The 22348-nt window shown below is 35.2% G+C and overlaps 1 long non-coding RNA gene across 3 annotated transcripts in view; it reads left to right on the top strand.

Annotated features, from left to right (window-relative positions):
* LOC127385939 (uncharacterized) overlaps nucleotides 1-22348 on the top strand; it is a 61906-nt gene that overhangs the window by 16516 nt on the left and 23042 nt on the right. For all 3 annotated transcript variants that reach the window (XR_007889777.1, XR_007889776.1, XR_007889775.1), the window contains one exon: nucleotides 20691-20793. This is a non-coding gene — a long non-coding RNA (uncharacterized LOC127385939). The remainder of the gene's footprint in view (nucleotides 1-20690; nucleotides 20794-22348) is intronic.

Raw genomic sequence — 22348 nt, 5'->3', positions numbered from 1 at the left:
TCTAACAACTGCGGATTCAGAGCATCATTGTATGTGCAGCCTCTCAAGGTTACTGAATAACAATCCTATACCTGCTAATAGTAGATGCTCTTAGTTCTCTTATAATTAGTCACCATGGAGTTTTTATGAAGGTTACTGGGTTGAAAGTTATTGCTGTGATTTGATTTGTTTTAAGGAGGAAGGAAAATACATACACACTTACACACACATACACAGAGCAGAGGAAATTATCCCTCTACCATTCATTAGCAATAGTCACAGGTACCTCCGGCATTTTCTGTGTATGTTGAGGGCCTTTTCTGCTCTGCATCTTCTGAGTGATTATTGAGCTGTGAGAGGCTGGGACCCAAACATGTGCAACTGCCCTAAAGCTAGTTAAATCAGTTCATGCTACATGAACCGCAATGTTAAAAACAACAGATAATCCTGGGTCTAGTGGGGAGAACATGAAATCTTTCCTTCAGCAGACAATGTGTCGGCACTTCCCACTGCAGGTGAGTGAGCTTGTTCTCTCTACACTGTAAACTGCAAATGGCTGGGGAGGTCAGAGGAGCTACTTAATCAGTGGTGTTCTCATGTATTTCATTTTAAATAAAAGTTTCACAGCTTTGCTTGGTAATTCAACAATGGTGTGGTCAGCAAGCTGGCATATCAGATTAATGCCATCTTTTTTAAACTTCTCCCTGAAGGTCAAAGGAATAAGGTGTGAATAGATAAAGCAGGTTTATCAATAATAATGTATTTTATTTTCCACACTGATGAGCAGTAAGTTAGATTGTTCACACACTGTGATATGTGGGTGTAGGCAGGTTTTAATACCCATAAAGACAGCTGCAACTGCAACATGGGAAGATTCCACAGTGCTTCTACTGTAGTAAGCTCTGGAAGCTGTAACCGAAAAAGAACAGTCTGGGTTTGGGTCCCAACTGGTCTATTCTTTCACTGCTGAAGAAGAGTAGAGCTAATTTCTGGCACTCTAGAAATCCAACAAAAAAGTGTTAGCTGGGGGGACATGTGCAGTGCTGCAATAATTAGTGTGTTCTACACAGTCTCGGGGATGTGTGTTTGCTCTGAATGCTCAGATCCATGCAAACACATCAGCATCCATCTGCCACTGCCTTTGCCTTCACCAGTGGCTGCATCGCTTGCATTTTAATGCAGAGATCCTTGCAGAGTTTGCCTAAGCAGCACAGTTTGTGAAAATGGGTTCATTTGCTTGCTCTTCTGGCCCTTCCGAAGTCCCAGAGAGAAACAAAAAGTAGGATTTCTGGCTGAACATCAGAAAACACACAAGCTCTTTTTTCCAGTAAGATGAGGCTCAGTGTTGTCAACAAAATCTGTTTGCAAAGGTCTGTGTCATGAATAACCATGAACTTGCATGAATGCAGAACATGCGTGAATGCATAGCTGTGCAATAATATCATTCATTTGCTAAAACAACCAGAAAGAGTGACTATTTTCCCAGTAGGTAACTCAAGTTTCTTTTCCTATTATTAATGAGAAGATTTCTTCCCTAAACCACAAAAATTAAACTGTAAGTTTCAAATGGAAAGACTCTTAAGGTCATTTTTAGAAACAAATTTCTGTCATTTTGAACACAAATGTCTTTTCTTATTGCCTAAATCTATATTTTCACTTCAAAGGCAGCTATTTTGCATTCAGTTCCAGCATGCTCAGCTGTTATTTCCCCTATTGCATTATCAGATGTTCTGCAGCTTGACAGTTATTACTGTGTGCCAAGAGAAAATGAAGTCAGCAAAGTTACGTGGCCTTTTTCCGTGTCCGATTTGCATGATATCATCCTACTCAGTGTATCACTCAATGGTCCTCTCACCCTATTTCCAGGCTTGATTTAAGATACTTTTGGAAAATACGAAATCAGTGTGTGTGACATTCTGTTCTTTGTCTATTCCAGTTCAGAAAGAGTTTTTAAAGTTACATATTGCTGAGGATAAATGTGATTCATTAAACTAATGTTCTGCTCCTGGCAAATGACCTGTGTCCTATGAAAGGATATAAAAAGTAGAAAGGAGCGAGATTTTTTTTTGTTAAGTGACACCAGAAAGGAAAAAAAAAAAATTGTATGAAACACAGGGAAAATTTATTGCTAGTACACAATACTGTTTAGTATTCAAAAATACTGTTTCTTTGTAGTTCATCATCTTGGACTATGTCTCTAGACTTTATAATCTTTCTTTAACTCCTTTTTTCATTATTAGCTGAATTATTTTTGTTCTCTGACATGATTTTGTAGTATTCTGATATTCCAATATATGTCTGCAGTCACTCTACAGGAAGGATAAGCAAGTTTATGCATTTGCATACATGCAGAATTATTTTATTAATGTTTAAATACATATATTATAAAGGTTACATTAGCATTTCAGCTGTATTTGTGTATATTTAAAAAAAAAATCATACATATATATGCACATCTACTATTATTTTGGAACAAGACTTTTGAAGTTCTTGGCTTTTCTCATTATATGTGTGATTAGAAAGTCCATGTGACAATTTTAAAAATGAAATTTTATGTTATATGCTGTCTGGAAGTGAACAGAAATTACAGAAACATCAAATAATTTTGTTTTCAAATTTGAATTCTTTCTTATCAGTAATGAAAGTTATGTTTTTTCAACACACCAAGTTTTCTCAAAACAAAAAAACAAAAATAAGAGGAAAAAAATGTAATAAGTTTTCATTAAGTCATCTCCTGTTCGAAATTCTTAACATATTAAGGGTAATTTTAAAACAAACTGTATAAGTTAAACAAATATTTTGGAATAGTGAGGTTATTTCAATTTATTGACCAAGTAATTTGTTAGTTTAATTTTTTTTTGACCGTTTTTGTTTACATGTTTGATTATTTCATTATATAATTCATTATGTATTCATTATATATTTCATTATATATTTCATTATATATTTCATTATATAATTCAATATTAAAGGGCATGGATATAATTTAAAAATGTGAAACATATGTCCCAATTAGCTCTAAAATAAAATGTCACTTTTGTGTGAGTAACCTGATAAAAAATGTATCTCTGCAAAATATATATTTCCTACAATAGTACAAGTACTCCCATAACAGGCTGTCAAAAATAATAACTAATTAGGTAAACACATAGAAATTGATGTAACAAATATGCAGAAGCATAAACCCCCTTTTATAGCAGGAATCTTTTCCCACATTAATATAATTAGAGCAACAATATAAGCTACCAGGTGGTTACTTCTTATTGTTACCATTATACTTAATTTATAAAAAAATTTAGATCTATGTGGAATAATAGAAGTTGCACTTATTAATGTTAAAGTTATTACTGTTTACAACTGTCACAACTGACTATATTAATAAGATTTAGTTTTAATATGAGAACTCTGTCTGCTAAAAACGTCACAGCTCTCTTTGCTAGAAGGATCTATTAAATAGCTTTTGAAAAATTGCCACAATATTGGATATTCAAAATAATAGTTTCCTGTGAGAAATAACCATAAGAATATGGCTAGAAAATTAGTTATTTTCTAACTCAAATGACAATGGCTTTATTTTTAATTTTGGATAATGGATGTTAAAAGGAAGAACAAAAAAAAAAAAAAAAGGAGGAAACTGCAAAAAGCATCTACAGGAAAATAATGAAAAAGTTATTTTCTGATTTGCTTTTTCTATGAATCAAAGTGAGAATTTCATTCTGAAAAATCACAGTTTCCTGTAAAAAAAAAAAAAACCAAAACTGTTTTTAATACATTAGGGTTTTCTTCAGAATACTGTTTAAATTCAAATACAGTTTTAAATTAGGAAAAAAAAATCAGTTTCAAACCAGTAAATCTTTCTGTTTCTGAAATGGAAAATTTAGAATTTTAAGAGTTTACATAGAACCTTCATATATTAAACATTTCCACAGCCCTCCCCCCCCACCTTTTTTTTTTTTTAACTAAATATTTGATCATTCTTTTTCCAAGATCCTTTCCTATTTAAAAGGTTCTGGAGTGAGTGTACTGGAGTTAAATTTTTATAAGTTTTTAAATAACAAAATGTTGTTTCAACTTATGCAAGTAATGAGATGAAAAATAAAGTCTTATAACGAAGAAAAAAAAGGATTATTAAACAGCTGTACTATCAATTTTCATTCTGATGTCACATCATAAAGAAACATATTAATTGGAATTTTATAGTTTTGAAAAAGATAGCAAAGAAAATCCATAAAGCACCCTCGGAATCTGTGGCTAAAAAGTAATAGATCTTATCAACAGGAAATCATGGAAGTAAGACTCTTTTTACATTGTTATTTATTTTAGAGTGCACTTGACCTGGCCTCCAGCCCAAAGGCCAAATCCGAATGGTGACCTTTTAGAAGTGTCCTCCTCTGTAGTGCACTAAGAATTTCAGAACATGATTTTTTTTTCTTTTTATTACACAGCAAATTGTCATGGAAATCTTCAACACCTCAATCACTTCTAAGCAAAAGACCTTACAATACATATTCACAGGCAATGTTGATTGGAAGACAAACAAGAGTCTTTTCCCTTCCTCCTGAGTGCTGTCAGGGCCTCAAGGGTTCCCACAGGCTCTGACTGCTCTGCTGAGTTCCCCAGGACTCCCACATACCCTCTGCCCCAATCCCAGGGCTCCATTTCAGCTTCAGGTGATGATATCTGGGAATGGCTCAAGGGCCAACAGAGCCACAGCTGGCACCCAGTTTGGGTCAAGAATCAAGGATGCAGGACCCACATTAGTTGCCTTGGCATGAACCTCAGATGCAGAGAGTGGTCTCTGGCCTGTTTTATTTATTAATGTAATATTAATCTGACACACCTCAGGGGCTATTTCTGTTGGACTATTTCTTTTGGGCACAGTGCTGAGTAAATAATACTGAGTATGTGGAAGTAAAGAGGATTGTCATTATGGCCAGATGAATTTTGAGACAGCAGTGAAAAACCTCACAAACCTCAAGTCTGAGCCCTCTCTTCTGAGCATTACCTTAATAAAATAAAAGAAGCACATCTTGCTGTTTAGGTTTCATCAGCATGTGTAGTTTTCCTGACTTCCTTATTGGTCTAGAAGTCGATAGGCTGTTCTGTAGTCCTTCCTGCTGACTCCAGGTTACAGTTCTAGGCTCTACTGAAGGTGCAAACCAAAGAGCAAGGCAGAACTTTGCTTTGTCATGGAACTTCTCCACCAGGATTATTAGTGGAGAGCTCTAGGCTCACTGTGGAAGAGACCAAAAGAGTGAAAAAATACATTTCTGTTATTCCACAGCTCCTGGGATCAAATGCACTTCCAAAGATTGAACAACAGCAATTAACTTCTGCTGTGATGCTTCCTGGAAAACACTTCAGAAAACAACAGAGTTTGCACATTTTAAAGCCCACTGGAGGTTTGCAGGAGCTTTTGTATTAGAAGCTTAACTACCTGTAACCATTCTCCTACCAAAACCATTTCTTGTCTTTGTAACATAAAACAGTTTGTATTGAAATACAGTACTACAGATAAGCAAAGGCTGGCATGAATCTTACTGTACTAGTGACACTTATCAGTATGATTTATTGCATTATAATTGTGCATTTTTTGAGAATTAATCTCAAAATGGGTGACATATGCTATACAGCTCTAAACCTACAGGAATCCATGTGATATTACAGTGCTTGCTTCTCTCACCTTCAGACAGGTTTGGCCACTTGTTCAAACATATGACTGCTGTATCTGGGGGAAAGAGGAGATACAGGACAATGTCTGTGTGACAGATTTTTTTATTAGTTCAACTATTCAGCCGTGTAAATACATCAGAATTAGTGTAAATTACATTTTCATACACTTTTCAGATCTACTTACCATAAACAAAATCAGTCCCTGCTAAGTCTCTTTTCCTCTTTCCCCCTTAATACAAATAAAACTTTTACAAAATTCTGCCCCAAATTTATGTTGTTCATCTGACAGATAGTTACTATGATTAGTGAAAGACAAAAAACATGAGGTAAAAAGTAGGGATGTACTCAACATAGAGCAATATATTCTGGGAATAAAAAAATAGTTAAATTCCAATATTGACATATGAATTTGAATTTTGAAGACTTCTCACTGAAAAAAAATAGTAGAAATTTTGTTTTGAGAATGTTCTGGTTTGGTGGGTTTTTTGGTAGCAGGGGAAGGGCTACAGGAGTGGCTCCGGTAAGAAGCTGTGAAGCTTCCCCTGCTCCAAACCCAGCCAAGGAGTCATTAGAGGGCCAATAGATGCCCCTCAGCAATTAACATAAGAAAGAACTGAAATAACACCTGAGCAGAGAGCACTTAAAGAAGGCAGTGCTGGAGAAGGGGAGAGGTGCTGGTGGTTTGTGAGGAAAAAGGGGAAGAAGGTGCCCAAGCAGAAGTTTCCCTGCAACCCATGGCGAGATGACAGCTGTCCCCCTGCATTAATGGAGGAACGTGGTGGAACATTCCCTGAAGGCGCCAGGGGGTTTGAACTTGGCCAGTGGACTTGGATTTTGTGACCAGTGGATTTACTGCTGGTGGACTCTGACTGAGCAGCTTTGGAAGACCCGGGCGCCAGGGGAGTTTGTTCCCAAAGCAACATGTGACTCTGTGGGAAGCCCACCCTGGAGCAGCTTCTGACCTTGTGGGAAGGAGTCATGAAGGAGAGGCTGGTGGAGGACTCACTGCATTGGGATCTATGCTTCATGTCAAATTATTTAAGACTACTGTCATTTCCTTTCTTGACTTCAAATAAGAAATAGAGAATACTTCACTCACACACATGGTCTTTCATACTGGGTTCATAAAAACACTATAAACGCCATTCTGCTGACTTATGTAACTATTGATCCTGTCTTACCCTTATTAAGATAAGAACTTATATGGGCATGCTGAACAGAAGAATTTCACAATGGCATAATGGCAGTTGTTCTTGTTTAGGTGTAGTTTAACCTTTTTATGACCTGTAGCAGAACCAGCTGCTTTTGAATCTTTAAATAACAGAACTTTTGAAAGATTTTATTTCAGAGACAAGGGAAAGATATCAGAGACTTACACTGTTCAACACCTTACTACTTACATTTAAATAAATGTTAACTGGTCAAACCATTGTCACAAGGCAGCTATGTAAATTATATTTCAGGAAGATTGTTCATCTTTCAAATATCAGAATTAGATAATGCTATGGTGAAATTTACATCTGAAAGCAGTCAACAACAGATTAAAAATGCAGTGAAATATGTACTGCATTCTCCATACACATTCTCTGTTTTTGTCTTAATGCAAATGCAGAGATAAAGGTAAACATGGTAATATAGGTTATGCAGGTGAGTTGATGAAAATTATTGTCTTCTCCTTCAATCTCACAATACAGTCATTGTCATAATGAAGTGAATTAAGGAGTGCCAATCCTTGCAGTTTTTGCATAAATCACTTTGGGGAACTAATTTCCTTGAACTTCAGACAAGTTACCTAACTGTTAAAAGTCTAAAGCAGTCATTCAAACACCTTTGATAAGAAATAAAAATGAGCATGCTCAATGGCAATTGCCCATTTTCAAAGTTAATGTGCAGTGCTGTAGTTTCACAATTAGTTTAAATCAGATTAAACTGGCAGGGCTGCAAATGAAGTGGCCCCATCGTTCTTCTGCGTCTCTATTTCTCCCTTGTGTCAGCACAAACATTTACCTTCCAGCTAAAACTAAATAGTTGGGGTTTTTGCCATGCAAGATCAGTCCTCTGACCTGGTTCACTGTGCAGCTGTACAAAGCTTTCCCAGGGGGGCGAAGATGGGTGGGAGGTGAAAGGGGAATGATACAGACACTTCTCTTGGCATCAGTGCCAGATGCCGCTGCTGCAAATTGATTGTGAAATTACAGCATAAGACTCAATAGGTTGCCTTCCCCTATTAATTAAAATTGAGACCTCACTGGCTGGCCTGGGCTTTAGGGGAGCAGGAACCACCCTAAAGGTGTCTATATAGAGTAGCTTAAAAGATTTGCTTTAAAACACTACATTTTTCTGTTGGTGGTTTTTTGTTTTCTTTGTTTTGTTTTTTTTTTAATAAAGTAGATTTCTTAATGAAAAGGAAAGGATTTTTTTTTTTTTAAATCTGAGAACACTTCCAAACATGCTATATATACAAAACTAAAAGGAGTAGTTTTTTAATAGACATCAATAGAACAAAAATAATTCATTTTCAGAATACTAAATGAATACATATTTTACTTTTATTTTAATTTTAACGATGCACATGGGAACTAAACACACAGTCTAAGTCATATAGAAATATGGGAGTACTAGACCCACAATATGTCTTGTCTGCAGTTTGTAACAGTGGATTGAGTCCTTTGGGATTCATATGGATTGATAATAATAATAATAATAATAAAAAAACGTAAAAGGAAAAAAGTAATAAACTGTAATAGAAACCATGTTTCTGTTCTGTTGCCAGAAGGGATTATAATATTCTGAGTACTCAGAACAAAAAGTGGACACAAAAAAAGAGGAAGAAGCAGCCTGAGGGAAGGAAAACAAACTTATATTTTTAATCATATCTTACAAAGTTAATGATTCACCTGGACTCACTTGATATTAGCAAAATTTCCTTCATCTTTTAGCCTACCAAACGGTGAAAAACCTCTGACTACTTGCACAGTGTTTTTAGGAAAAGGGTTCAAGGGGACTCTCCTAATGGATCTAAAGACTCCACTTAGTTTGGAAATTGGATGGTTAGATGCATTTTCCAGAGATAGAAGCTGGTGTTTAGTAGACTTGATTTGCTTCTCTGCCCTCTAAAGACTGCAGAAAATGACAAGTGTTCCTAAGTAAAGTAGACCTGATTGAGTTCCATGATCAGAGTTCCTCCACCATGAGCAAGTTATGCAGCTGTCTCTGGCTTCAGCAGTCCTTAATGGTGCTGCATTTTATTATTATTTGTTGTGGTTAATTTATCTACAATTTATGGGCTTACGACTCCTGTGAGGAAGACTCGTCTCATGATGGAATTATAGTTTCTGTGGAAATTTGGCTTCAACTTGCCAGAACACTAGTGAAAATCAAAGTCTGCCACATACTATGTAAAACTAAAAACTTTTTCAAGTTGACGTCCCATCATATCTTAAATAAAATTTGTCTGGAAGTAATTAATAAGGCTAGGGAATTAGTTTGGCTAGCAGAAAATTGTGAATTTCAGGCAGTAGTCAGATGTGAGATTGGTTGACCTAACTTGGATGGGAACTGCATTAATTTGTCTTTTTAGTTCCTTTACTCTGTGTTATAATGGATTCTTTCTTGGTTGTAAGTTTGAACATTATTTATGGCCTCTGAAACATACCACTAACAAACAATATTACTAGGTAGATGTATTCAAGTATTTAAGATTTTTTTTCAGATCAGTATTTTCCCCAATACATGTTTTGAAGTTGTGATTCTCAGACAATGATGTCCCTGGCTCAGCTTTTGTTTTTGTAGCTATGACTAGGGAAGTAAAAATCAGAAATCTGAAACAAATTCTTCTAACTTCCAACTCTCAATGGAGAAAACAATCCCTGTGTATCCAAATTCTAGTAATTTCAATGAGTATTACCTTCTTGATTTCAACTATTTTAAAATCTGACTCCATTTGGAATTTAGGTTATCATCTTGCAATGGAAAAAATCATCTGTTTTTGTGAGATTTCTGATCATGTTTAAGCAAAGACTTCTCCAACTAACTGTAAAGGGAAAATAGGGTTTTTTTCTACACAAGAAAATTATTGCTCTACACTCCATCAGATTGTCTCATACCTTACTTAATGTTGAGGTCCACTTGTTTTTGTCTTAAGTATAAGAGTTTGTAAGTACACAACTCAGAAGTAGTCACTCTTCTTAGTGTCTTCTTACAAATTACTTACAATCTGTTAATACTAGCTACAATCTATATGTGCATTCCATCCTTTTGTAACTTAAATAAAAATATTTTTCCTTTAACCCTTGCATTTTACAATATACAGAAAAATTTGGGAAATTATCCCAATTAAAAGCTGAATATGTCTCTCACGATTATCTACAAATTTTCTTCATTGGTTTCATAAATGTTATATCTTTGGGAATCTCAGCTTTTGAGTGTACATTTTTAATTGTTTTATGACATTTCTTAGCCTCTAGTAATATGACTGAAAATACAACTTCTGCTACTTTGCACAAACTTTACCCCCATGACCCTGGATGATTTTCATTATACAGGATGAATACTAGCACTGTTTTCAATTGCAATTTGACATGATTTTCTACAGTATTACAAAAAAATAAAGGATATAACATAGCAGTAAAAAATAATATTTTATGAGCTGTGATTGCTGTAATTATTTTGATTATACTAATGAGGAATAGTGGAGAAATGTTGAGATACAACCTTTTTAAAAAGTAGCTGGAACAGAGACCGGAAAAAGGATGTGCGCATTAACTCTGAAGTGTGGTTCTTTGATTAAGTAACTTACCCAAAAGAGGAGGAAAACAACTGTTCTCATGATAAGAGAAGTTATTAGTGGGAAAAGATACCATCAGTTGAAAGTCATTTTCTAGAGCTAAAACTGACTGAGCAACAGAAACAACAAGAAAAAAGAAAACTAAGAAAGCTTTTGTGTGGTCTTTGGCATTAAAGCTAAACAAAATCTGGAGTAAATTATGGTTGATATAAACAGTATAATATGAGTTTTGTCTGACATCATATATGGAATTTTAATTAATACAGAGACTGGTGAAGCTGTCAGACTACTGAGACTGAAGCAGGAGATTAGGAGTACAGAAACACTTTGTGCACAACTCTATTTTATGTAGTCAGTTTTAAAGCTAGCTTTTTCCTTTATGTGCTAAAATAAAACTATACCATTATGGTTTGCATACCTCTATCGATATTTTTCCTTCTCACAGAGCTGCTTTATCTTCCTGAACATTTGTTGGTGCAACACATACACCCACAAAATTACGATATTTTAAAAATGTTGCAATAGCTAATATTTGTTGTTGTTGTTGATTATCATTGTTGTTGTTGTTGTTGTTATTATTATAAACTGCTATTATGCCACTTGTTTTACATATAGAAAACTTTAAACTGATAGGGAAGACATTGTCTGGGACTCCAAAAAACAGGTGGAAAATAATCCAGCAAGCCGGATCCTGCATTTATGTTAATGTGAATTGAGCTTACAATGGAGCTATAAGAAACATAAACAAGGAATAAGATCAAATACTAGCATAAGATCAAGTAACTAATGAGATTAAATGCTGATTTATTTATTTATTTATTCTTTATAAACTCTGGATCTTCAATCTATGTAGTATCTGGGCTCCTCAAATAGAGACAGAGACTGTCATTAAAATATATTTGTCCTTAATAGCAGTGCTATCTTCTTTTTAAGGAAAGGAAACTACATGATATTATGTCTTCTTAAGTTTAACTGTATATTTGAGGTTGCAGCTGAGCCTGGAAGCAAACTTAAGGTCTTCTGAGCTCATCCATAGTATGGTGTCAGCTTGACAGAAAAGACAGTCTGTTCAGTCAAGCTGGGTTAATTTCTAGCAACAGGGAATCTATTCTTACTTACACATCTTGGGAAATACACATGCTTACTCTTGAGAAAGTAAATCTCACCAATGCAACTGGGAGTAAGCCAGCAACATAATTTATTTCATGTGTTTTCATTGCAGTTAATCGGCTGCTATTTATGCTGTTTAAGTAGTTCTTCAATGGCAAATTAATGGCAGTGACAAAACATAGAGAAATTAACTTTCTTTCTAAATCTAAGAACTCTAGAGAAAATAATTCAAGATCTACATTGGTGTATGGAATCTCTAAAGTAAACTACTAGCTTGAATTAGTTAACCAGATTGATCAAGGTAAGTAACCTGAACATTTGGCTGGTGCAAGAAAATTAAAGATCGTGTGACAAAAGCTGTAAAATTAAGTGCAAATTGGGGTAGAAAAAAATCAGTACTCATATCACAGGAACTGAGATGGGGAAGAATTTTACATCTTTACAATTTTAATGTTACATCTTCAAGATGGAAAAATAGAGAAAAAATCTATAAATAAAAGGGTATAGGAATTTCTTAGATGAAAAGTCAAAGGCAGAAACATCAAACATACAATGAATGGATACAATCAGGGAAAATAAACAAAGGCTTGAGCCAAGTAGAAATAGTGCTCTGAAGTTGGACCTGCGTGTGACAAAATAATGGTGTAAATGTAAGTTTAAGAACCATGTTTTTTTGTAAGATACTGGGTGTATGTGAAACTGGGTCTCATTGCTACTAAAAAAAGGCAGAGAAAAGTTAAAAAGAAGTACAAGAAAGAGTGAATATAGACATTCAAATGCAAAAATACAGTTTTTGGTCAGATATTTCTGTGCAGTGTTAAATTCCAGTGCAGCACTTTTCATTATCAGATGCAACTAGGTTATTAGTATAAAAGAATAAAATATTCAAAGTTATGCAGTCTGAATATAGACATAGACAAAGCCAAAAGCCAGCAACAAGATAATTATGCACAACCCCCCCCCCCACATTTAGGTATTTTCAGTATCCATTCCATAATGTTGACTAAGCTGATCTCCTTATTTGACAAGATGACCTGCTTAGTTAATGAGGGAAAGGCTATGGATGTTGTCTGCCTAGACTCTAGTAAAACCTTCAGGACTGTTTCCCACTGGCTGCTCATGGCTTGAATGGGTGTACAATTTGCCAGGTATAAAACTGCCTGGATGGCTGGGCTTAAAGAGTTGCAGTGAATGGAGCTGGCAGCCAGTCACAAATGGTGTTCCCCAGATCTCAATATTGAGGCCAGTTCTGTTTAAAACACTGGAGGTAAAACACAGCCACCTGAATATGGGTCAGCAGTGTGTCCAGATGGCCAAGAAGGCCAACAGCACCCTGGCTTGTATCAGAAATACTGTGGCCAGCAGGACTAGACAAGGACAGCAGGTCTCTTCCCTCCTTCCAGTTGAAAGCGGTGACATTGGAATGAACAGGAGGATCCAATAATGGAATCACAGAATTGTCAGACTTGTAGAGTTGCACCAGCACCTTAGAAGACTAGGCATCATTCACATTTGAATCACAGAATCGTTGGAGCTGGAAGGGTCCACTAGAGATCATATAATCCAGCTCCCACCTCTAAAGCAGTATCGCCTAGAGCATGTTACACAGGATTGCATCCAGGCAGGTTTTGAATATCTCCAGAGGAGACTCCACAACCTCTCTGGACAGCCTCTTCATGTAGGTTCTTCTGCCACATGTGTTAGAAAGTTATCCTCAGTGCTCCGTAGGAATCTCCTGGACTTAGTGTGCCTAGCTGTGTTGCCTTCCCACCAAGTATCAGGGTGGCTGAAGTCCCCAGTGAGGACTAGGGCTTGTGAGTGTGAGGCTACCTTCAGTTGCCTGTAAAGGTCTCACCAACCTCTTCATGCTGATGATGTGACATACAGTAGACACAACATGAATTAGCCTGCCTCTTAATTCTTACCCATAAACTCTCAACTAGATTTTCATCTTCTCATAGGTAGAGCTTGGTACATTCCAGAAGCACTTTCACATGAAGAACCACCCCACTACCCTGTCTTGCTGGCCTGTCTTTCCTGAGCTGTATGTAGCCATCCATGACAGCATTCCATTCATTTGAGTTATCCCACCATGTCTCAGTAATTGCATTGAGATGATGGCCCTGTGACAGCACTCAAATCTCTAGTTCTTCCTGTTTGTTCCCCATACTGCATGTGTTGCTGTATAGGCATTTCACAGAGGTAGTCCAACATGAAGGTTTCGCTGGAGGGGAATAGAAGGATATACCAAAGTTGTACACTGCTCCAAGGTGGTTATCCTTCTGTTTCTTCTCTTTGGAGGCAACTAAGGAGTATTTGTTGCAAGTCTAGCTGACCTGGTTTATTCCCATGTGGATGTGTTGACACAAGCATTCCATTTTGGACCCTACCCCTGAATCCTTCAGTTTAAAGCTCATTTCACTAAGCTGGCCAGCCTGCTACCAAAGATTCCCTTTCCTTTTCCGGACAGATGTGTTCCATCCCTCCCTAACAGGTTACAGTCATTGAAGAATGTCTCATTGTCATAAAAAACACAGCCCTCTTGATAATTGCTTTACCTTTGCCACAAATACTTAGCATCTGTTTTTGGTAACACCTGTGAAATTACCTGGGAGCTTTGATGCAGCTCATTAGCAGCCAAGAAGTCAATGGACCATAGAGCAAACTATCTTTCCAGAGGCCGTAGGGAAACAGGCATGTAAAAAAGGACTAATACACAGACTGCCAGAAAGATTCACAGTGTAACCAATCTGTGATGGTACCTGTACTGCTTATCAATGTAATAATGATTTAACAGAACAGAATGAGAACAGAATATAGGCAACAGGGATTCCTGTGCATTCTCAGATTCCCTGCATGAATTCAGCCTTTGGGCTGAACTAGAACAGCAATGGCAATATCAAGTTTTAACTTATCACTCCATTTGACCCCAGCACATAATTGTGTCTGTTCTGTGCAGTAGGAAGTTGATATGCATGTACTGGCTTACATGCAATAAGCATTTTCCAGTTCACAGGAGAAACAAGTCTTGAACTTAAAAGTAGTTTAATGCACATATCTTTCTTTCATTCTTGTAGTGCTATGACTAACCTGTTCCTGAGCCTTATGTTCAAGCCAAAGCTAAAAACATATTTGCAGATAATATGTGAGTGGCATAATAAGCTTCCAGAGATAAAAGAGGTAGTGGAGGAAAATCACAGTATTACTTCTTGTCAGCACTAACTGGAAACCTACATCACAGCTAAAGCAAATTTCAATTCAATATGTTCCATGTATTCTTGTCATTTCATGCTAACAGGGAAAGTAAATGCTTCTTGCAATACTACTAGGTCTCTATATATTTCTTGCTCAATAGCCCATGACCTTTTGCAAATCCTGTTTTTTGCATATTGAAATACTTTTTTAGTCATGAGTTTTTGTATCTTAACATCACTGGACAGTTGTTTTAATATTCGAAATATAGTATCTAAAGTATTTTTATTTCTTAGAATTAATGTCATAAGAAAAAATATTAAAGTCAAATTTTCAATACTTACAATTTTATTAAATTTTTTCAGTTTCAATTAAAAAGTATCATGAAGAACCATGAAGAGTAAAGAGTGAATTATAACATTGCTTTGGCCAAGCTGTCAGTCGTGCAGCTTGCTTTTGAGCAGGTGATGTGCATGCCTTTGCACTGACTGCAGGTAATCTCTTAAATAGGAGATGAACTAACAAGCTCAAAAATGTGTGGAGTAGGTATGAAATAAAAATAACCTGGACTGGAATATTTTTATGACAAAAAATGTGTTTCATCATCAGACCTAGAAATAGCAGCAAAACTAAGAGTGCTGCTAGTTCTAATAGAAAAAACATATGGGTTATATAAAGGAGAAACACAGGGCTTGAGAAGCAGGCAGGGCTGCTGAACACTTTTGTGCTAGGCAGCAGTTTCTGTTTTTTTCCTGACACATAGTTCTTTGATTAGTACACCACCTCACAGTTCTTCTATGCAATCTTTCACAACATTCCTATTTGGGGTATTTACTGTAGGTATGGAAAACCATTGTTCATTAGCCTCCTTCTATGAAACCCCACCAGGCCTTTATAGATTTATTACCTAATTACCTAATTATTACCTAATTACCTAATTATTACCTAATATATGACTAACATAACCATTTTGATGGCTATTTTAAAATTTACTAAAAACGTGGGATCTAATTACTTGTAGAAACTGTGTATGTTTGACAAGTACAGAGAAACCAAACAAAAAACTCTTTTAAAAAGTTTCATTTTATTTTCTCTAGAGAGACCTTCCCACATATTATAGAATTTCTTTATTCAGAGGTACTCATGTTTTAACACATTATTCAATCCCAATCAAATTGGAAATTTTTAACATATATAATAATGTTATATGAAAGTTTTTACTCTCAGTTTAGTGTGTTGAGGAAATTTGATAACTGGGAAGTTCTGTATTAGTGCTTTATGAGGTCTGAAGATTTTTCATCACTCTCTGTTACCATTTGCAGTTCCACTGATTAAATGCCATATAAAGACACAGCATTAAGCACCTAAGACCAATTGTTTCAACTGTTGAACCTCAATGACATTTCAAATCAGCAATTGTGTATGCCTAAATGACAACTCCTTTTCCTGAACTTTCTTCTTGACAATCAATATATTTATCCTTGCAGCTTCCTCTGAAAGTGGCAAAATGCTACACTTTCCCATTTTACAGATGAGGAAATGCATTTGATAAGGATCAAATGTCTTGTCCATGATCAGACAGACAGTCTATGGCAAAACTATGAACTCTAAATCCCAGGATTCCTCTGTAGTCATTGGATTGCTCCTAAGTTTTTACAGAACTACCCTCTCTGTCGAACATCAGCTTTAAACTTGTTGACTTTTGAAATTACTTGTCATTTGAAAATGACAAAGTTGTGTGAAATGCTTTACAATATTGGGAAAATTGGATAGCATTCAGTTTTCATCAAAGTGAAATGAAAGCCCTGAAGTATGAAAATGACAGCATTTTCCTCTAGTGGTTTTCCCAATGTTTCATAGTGTCAGTAAGGCAATTTTTTTTCTTTAGCTTTTCTCTTTTGGCCTTTCTATATAGATTTTTTTTTGGTCTCATTAAGTAAGTAACTTTTAAAATTTCTTCCAAATAAATCTTAATTCTTGCACTCTGTTTTTACACAAAAAAGATGAAAAGAAGGAAGGAAGAAAAATTTTACCAGTTCTTTAACTCAAATATATTTGAGTCAACTCATTTCCATCTCACACACATTAAAAAAAAACACAACCAAAATACACTGAGGAATAGAGCTCTAGCAATAGTCCTTTCCATTCCTCTTCTTGTCTCCTCCTTCCTCAGTTCATTGCTAAACATTATACAAAAGCACTTGAGCATCCTTAGATCATCCTAACTTTCAGGGGAAAAAGCAAAACAAAACGCAGTATTGTAAATAATGAAAAGATCAGCCTTCTTCAGATACCTACAGTTGTGAAAAATGAAATTAAGAATGTAAATTCCTATGTGTTGGTAATTTAGATGCTCATCTTTTGCTTTATGTAATAAGAAATACAGCAGTGAAAATGTGAAATTATGTTTTTCTACAACATGTATATGATAAAATAGAGGTTGTTTTTTAAAAAATTTCAGGATGCTGGTTTTCCAAAAGGCAAAAAAAAACTTTACTCAGATTATACTGAAAACTTGGTTGTTAGTCGTTGCTGGGCTTTTGGTTGATTTTTTTGTGTGTGTACATGTGTGATTTTGGGGTTTGGATTTGTTGTTTGTTTGGTTTTTTTGCAGTGTTACTTAAAATTTAAAAAATAATTCAAGATTGATTGCTTCTCTAACAATATGAAATTAGTAAACATCAGCAGATAAAGGTGATAGCAAACATTTCTTCTCAGGATCTTAATCCATCTTTATTACTGTTGAAACAACAGATTTCTAACTCATCAGATTTCTGTCTGAACACATAACACTATTTTCTGATGCAGATCATCCACCTGTCCATGCTTTTTCCCTCTTATTTTTCTGTACAGGGCAGAGAGTTGGGCTGATTTAACAATAGCTCAGTGCCTCAATGGACTGTGCACACCAGTCTATTGTAACATTAGCATTTCTTCACAATGTTATTTATTCTATATAATGTATGCTGTTAGAGATAAAGATAATGGCACTGAGCTTGATTAGTTTTAGGGATCAGTCTGTAGAGGGTCAGTAGGTATATCGGCAGATTCAGAACTGTAAGATAAATAGCCAAACATTATTCTAGAAAGCATCTAAGCAATTATGGCTACTGTGCTTGTATTAATACCTTTTCTACAGAGACGACACACATATTTGGCACACTGCAAAATGTGTATGGGGAAGGGAATTCAGCCTATTTAGAATATAGTTAACTTTCTACTTTGAATTTTTAAACTTATAAAATGGAGGAAGAAAAGAATCAGTGACAAAAACAAAGAGAAGAAATTATTCCACTGGAATAATCCACAAAAATAATCTGATAATAACTATTCATACTGAAACTTAGTGACTGGTGGGATGAGGATCTGGTGGTATTTTAAATGTTATTTCTTAACAATAGTATTCTCAGGAATAGTAAAACATCTGACACTGACTTCATGTAAAATTCAAGTTGATTCTGGGAAAAGTCAGACACAGGGGTCAGGTAAATAATGGGTATTGGTATAGCACAGAGAACAACCCCAACAGTCTACTGTTCAACAAGTGACAGCAATTTATTTCTAGCTCTTTGTACATTGCAAAGCAAACTGGTATCCAAGGTTAGTTTGAATCAGACCTCATTAGAAAAGGGAACTAGTCAAATGACTGAAATTAGTCATACTAATTACAAATCAAAGACAGAATATTTTGAAAGATAACAAGGTATATTTCTGTGCTTTGTTGAAGATGCCTTTGCAAAACCAGCTCAAATTTTAATTAAGACAAAGCTGTTCTTCTAGGTGGTCCAAAACATGTGAGGTTATATTAAAAAAAACAAACTTGGAACCATCATTAATTCTGACATCTGATTTTATTCAGATTTATTTATTACATTCTAGCCTTTAATTATTTATAGTTTTGTTCTCCTATCTGAAAGAACAATACATAATTCTTTTTAAGACTCTGTACTTCAAATTAGTGTTTGGTAATAGTTTCAAATTTTGAAGCTGTTTGTTAATTCTCAGAGAATTTGCTCCTGCTGCCTAAAGAAAAATGGAGAATGACAGGATAAGATGGGGATGTCTGTAGGTGTTGCGGCCTCCTGTTAAGCTTGTTTGACAATATCTTACTGGTGCAGATGGGAAATAGTCTATTGCAGAGATGGATATTGTACCAAAACCAGAGAAGTAATATATCTCATATTGAGCCTGATCAAAGATCAGGAATATAGGTATGAAACAGCAGTAACCTTAAAAAATAAATGAAAATAATAATGTCAGTTTTGTTCTTAGGAAACATATAGAATAAAAAATAGCTTTTGAATAGTTATGAGTACCAAGACAGTCTTAGTCCTTACAAAACAAAATAAACCCCCCCAAACCAGAACTGGATTTGTTATTTTGTCATTCATCCAAATGATAGCAAAACTTCAAGATGGTAATGAAATGAATCTGAAGAATCTGTAAGCTGCTGGAAGAACTGCCAAGTTAAATTACAAGTAGAATATAAGTTTCATGGTTCTTGCCACATGTCACTGAGAGTGGTGGTGCAATGCACACCAAAGCAACACTAAGAAGCTATACAAGATGAAAATCACTGCTTGCATATTAATGGATACTCCTGCTAAGACTGTTACAGGGGCAATGGACAACTCCCTAAATAAAAAGTTGAAAAAAACTATAATAAATGAAATCATGTTGTCAACAGTTGAGGGGAGCTAAAAGCATTTTGAAAACTCCTACGGCTAGGATGAAGCTAACAGTTGGCTATTGTTTCTACTAAACTCTATTAGAGAATACAGGTAATGCTAAGCATCACACCAGTTTCTAAGCAGAAGAGCTATCTTTCTTAATGACTCAAACTCTTAAAAATCAAAAAATATTTTCTGATATTCTATTTTCTGTAGCATATGGTTGAAGTTTGGGGGGAATTTTAGACAAGTTTTGGATAGATAATTACTGTTTCCATAGAGTACTCTTTTAAATGTTGGATCCTTTTAGTGATACTTAGCAAAGGTGCATATCTTTACATATATAAGGAATAAATTCCTTTTTACATCTAGTCTTCTAGAGAGAGCTATATCTTCCACAAAGATGATTAAGGGAGTGGAACATCTCCCTTATGAGGAAAGGCTGAGAGAGCTGGGTCTCTTTAGTTTGGAGAAAAGGAGACGGAGGGGTGACCTCATCAATGTTTACAAATACGTAAAGGGTGAGTGTTTAAGGTGAATATCAGAAAAAAAATTTTTACTGTGAGAGTGACAGAGCACTGGAACAGGCTGCCCAGAGAGGTTGTGGAGTCTTCTTCACTGGAGACGTTCAAAACCCGCCTGGACACCTTCCTGTGTGATGTACTCTAGGTGACCCTGCTCTGGCGGGGGGGTTGGACTAGATGATCTTTCGAGGTCCCTTCCAACCCCTAGGATTCTATGATTCTATGATTTTATGATCTTCTAAAGTCTCATCAATGGCTGCTATAACTTAGAAACATTTAGTTAACATAGTTGAACTTTTTTTATTATTATTATTTTCAGAGCTAAAATACTAGTTTCTAAAAGAGATGTAAATAATCACAAATCTTTGTAAGACACAGGATTAAATATGTGCTTCCAGTTCCTTTTGGGAAGGCTAACTTCATGGCATGAAATACACCTTTTCCTTCTATCTTATTTTATCAAGTTATTTTGTGTCAAGGCTTGTACTGCATCAGAAAACAGTATGATGGAGAAGGGAGGCAGAAACAGAGATGAAATAATGGTTTCATAAGGAGTGTCCTTGATGTATTTATTTAAGTGAATAAATGAAATATTTACAAACTGGTGACTCATGGAAGTGAGAAAATTCTTTGTAAAATAATTTGTTGCACTACATTTTCTGACTCCAGACAGTAAACTTTCTTAAGGTCTGTATCTTGCTCTTCATTTCCTTTTATATCTGTGTGGTAAAAATATTTAATTATTTTTTTTTTCAGCTCTTAAAGAGGTGAGAATGGAAATCTTGAAAATTTTCAGTAGCTTCACAGAGAAAAAGAAAACTGAAGGTCTTTTTACATTAATGAAAACCTGTAAGTTCAGGTCAGTACAGAAAGCTTGGAATGGAAACTGAAACCGTTTTGAAAAAAGTCTTATCCCTCATTCTTCTAAAGGTGTTATTGTGACTATATTTGCTCTGAAATACATTATATCAATCACAAGCTTATTAGTCTATCGGTTGTTCAGTGACAGGGAGCAAGTCCTTTTCAAAGTGTGTGTATTGGTAAGACTATTGGGAGTTTTATATAACTGGTATGAAGAGTGTTTCTCTAGTAAAATTTTAAGATGTGTAAGTCTGAAATTATTAAGCAATACATTTTGTTCTACAGACATTATTTCCATTTTTTCAGTTTCTTTTAATTAAAATCAATCTTGTTTTGAGAATTTACCATGGAAAATGCCAAGTAGCAAAGCATTAAGTATTCTTAGGAAACAGTGTGGAAGCAAAGAGTTTCCAAGATCTTTTTCTGTCTTTTAGTAGCAGTGGAGAGTAAGGATCAGTTTTTCTTTCTTGAAAGAGTACAGAAAGATGCAGGGATAGCTAAGCAATGCATAGGATTATGCTAATTTGAATTGTCTTACTTTTACAAATGGATAAAATTGTACATAAACCCAGTAATTTCAAATCAATGAAACCTGCATTTGCATTTCCCACTATTGATATTTTATTCCAGTTTTAATATTTATCAATACAGCGAAAAATGATCACTGTTCAAGGACCCCCTAATGCCTGTAATTTATTTCATTTCAATGATTAATCCTTTAGTGGTCTCCAGAAATTGAAAATCACAGTAATTACCATGTTAACAATTAAGAGCTAACAACCTGACATTTAAAGATTCTTAATTTAAACAGAGCTGTATTAGATAAGTATTTGAAACTTGTTGCTTAGTGATAATGGATTCAGAGCTAATATTAGATTAAGCAAGCACAGTGAACACTTTCCATCTGGTAATGCAACAAAATGTGTTGTTGTTTTTTTTCAATAATAGGGAAAATAGATTCTATGTCTACACTTTTCAGAGTGCAGTGAAGTATGAATCGCTGTACGTATGTAGTCCAGGACAACTAAATATGGAAAAATTCATTAACTTCAGGAAGATTTTTTTTTTTGCCAGAAATGATAAAAATTAAGTAAAGTACTAGAGAAATACGGTGCCACAGGTGGCAAAAAGGATAGCAGTTTAATCTTGCCATTTATTTATTTTTCACCATCGTCTTTTTCTAAGTGAGATCTGAAGAGGTACTATCTGGAAGGAGAACTGTAGCTGTAGAGAATCCATTCTGTGGAAACTTACAGAAGAATAACAGAATAATATAATCATACTAATGTTTGGGTTGGAAAAGACCATTAAAATGAAGATCATTAAGTCCAACTGTTAATGAGACCAAAGATCCTGTACTTTGCCTTCAATCCAAGAGCAACTGCTGGTGTTTGTCTGAAATTAATTTATAGGATTATAACTTCCATAGAAAAAAATATGAACAGAAACAAAGAAGTATATATGTTCCAACAACCAGAGGGTTTGCTTGTTGTTTGTTTACAAATAACCCTGACTCATGCTTCATATGCTCCTTTTCTGTCTTCATTTCAACA

Source organism: Apus apus, chromosome 5 (genome assembly GCF_020740795.1).
Source record: "Apus apus isolate bApuApu2 chromosome 5, bApuApu2.pri.cur, whole genome shotgun sequence".
NCBI lineage: Eukaryota > Metazoa > Chordata > Aves > Apodiformes > Apodidae > Apus > Apus apus.
This window is presented reverse-complemented; position numbering and strand designations above follow the sequence as displayed.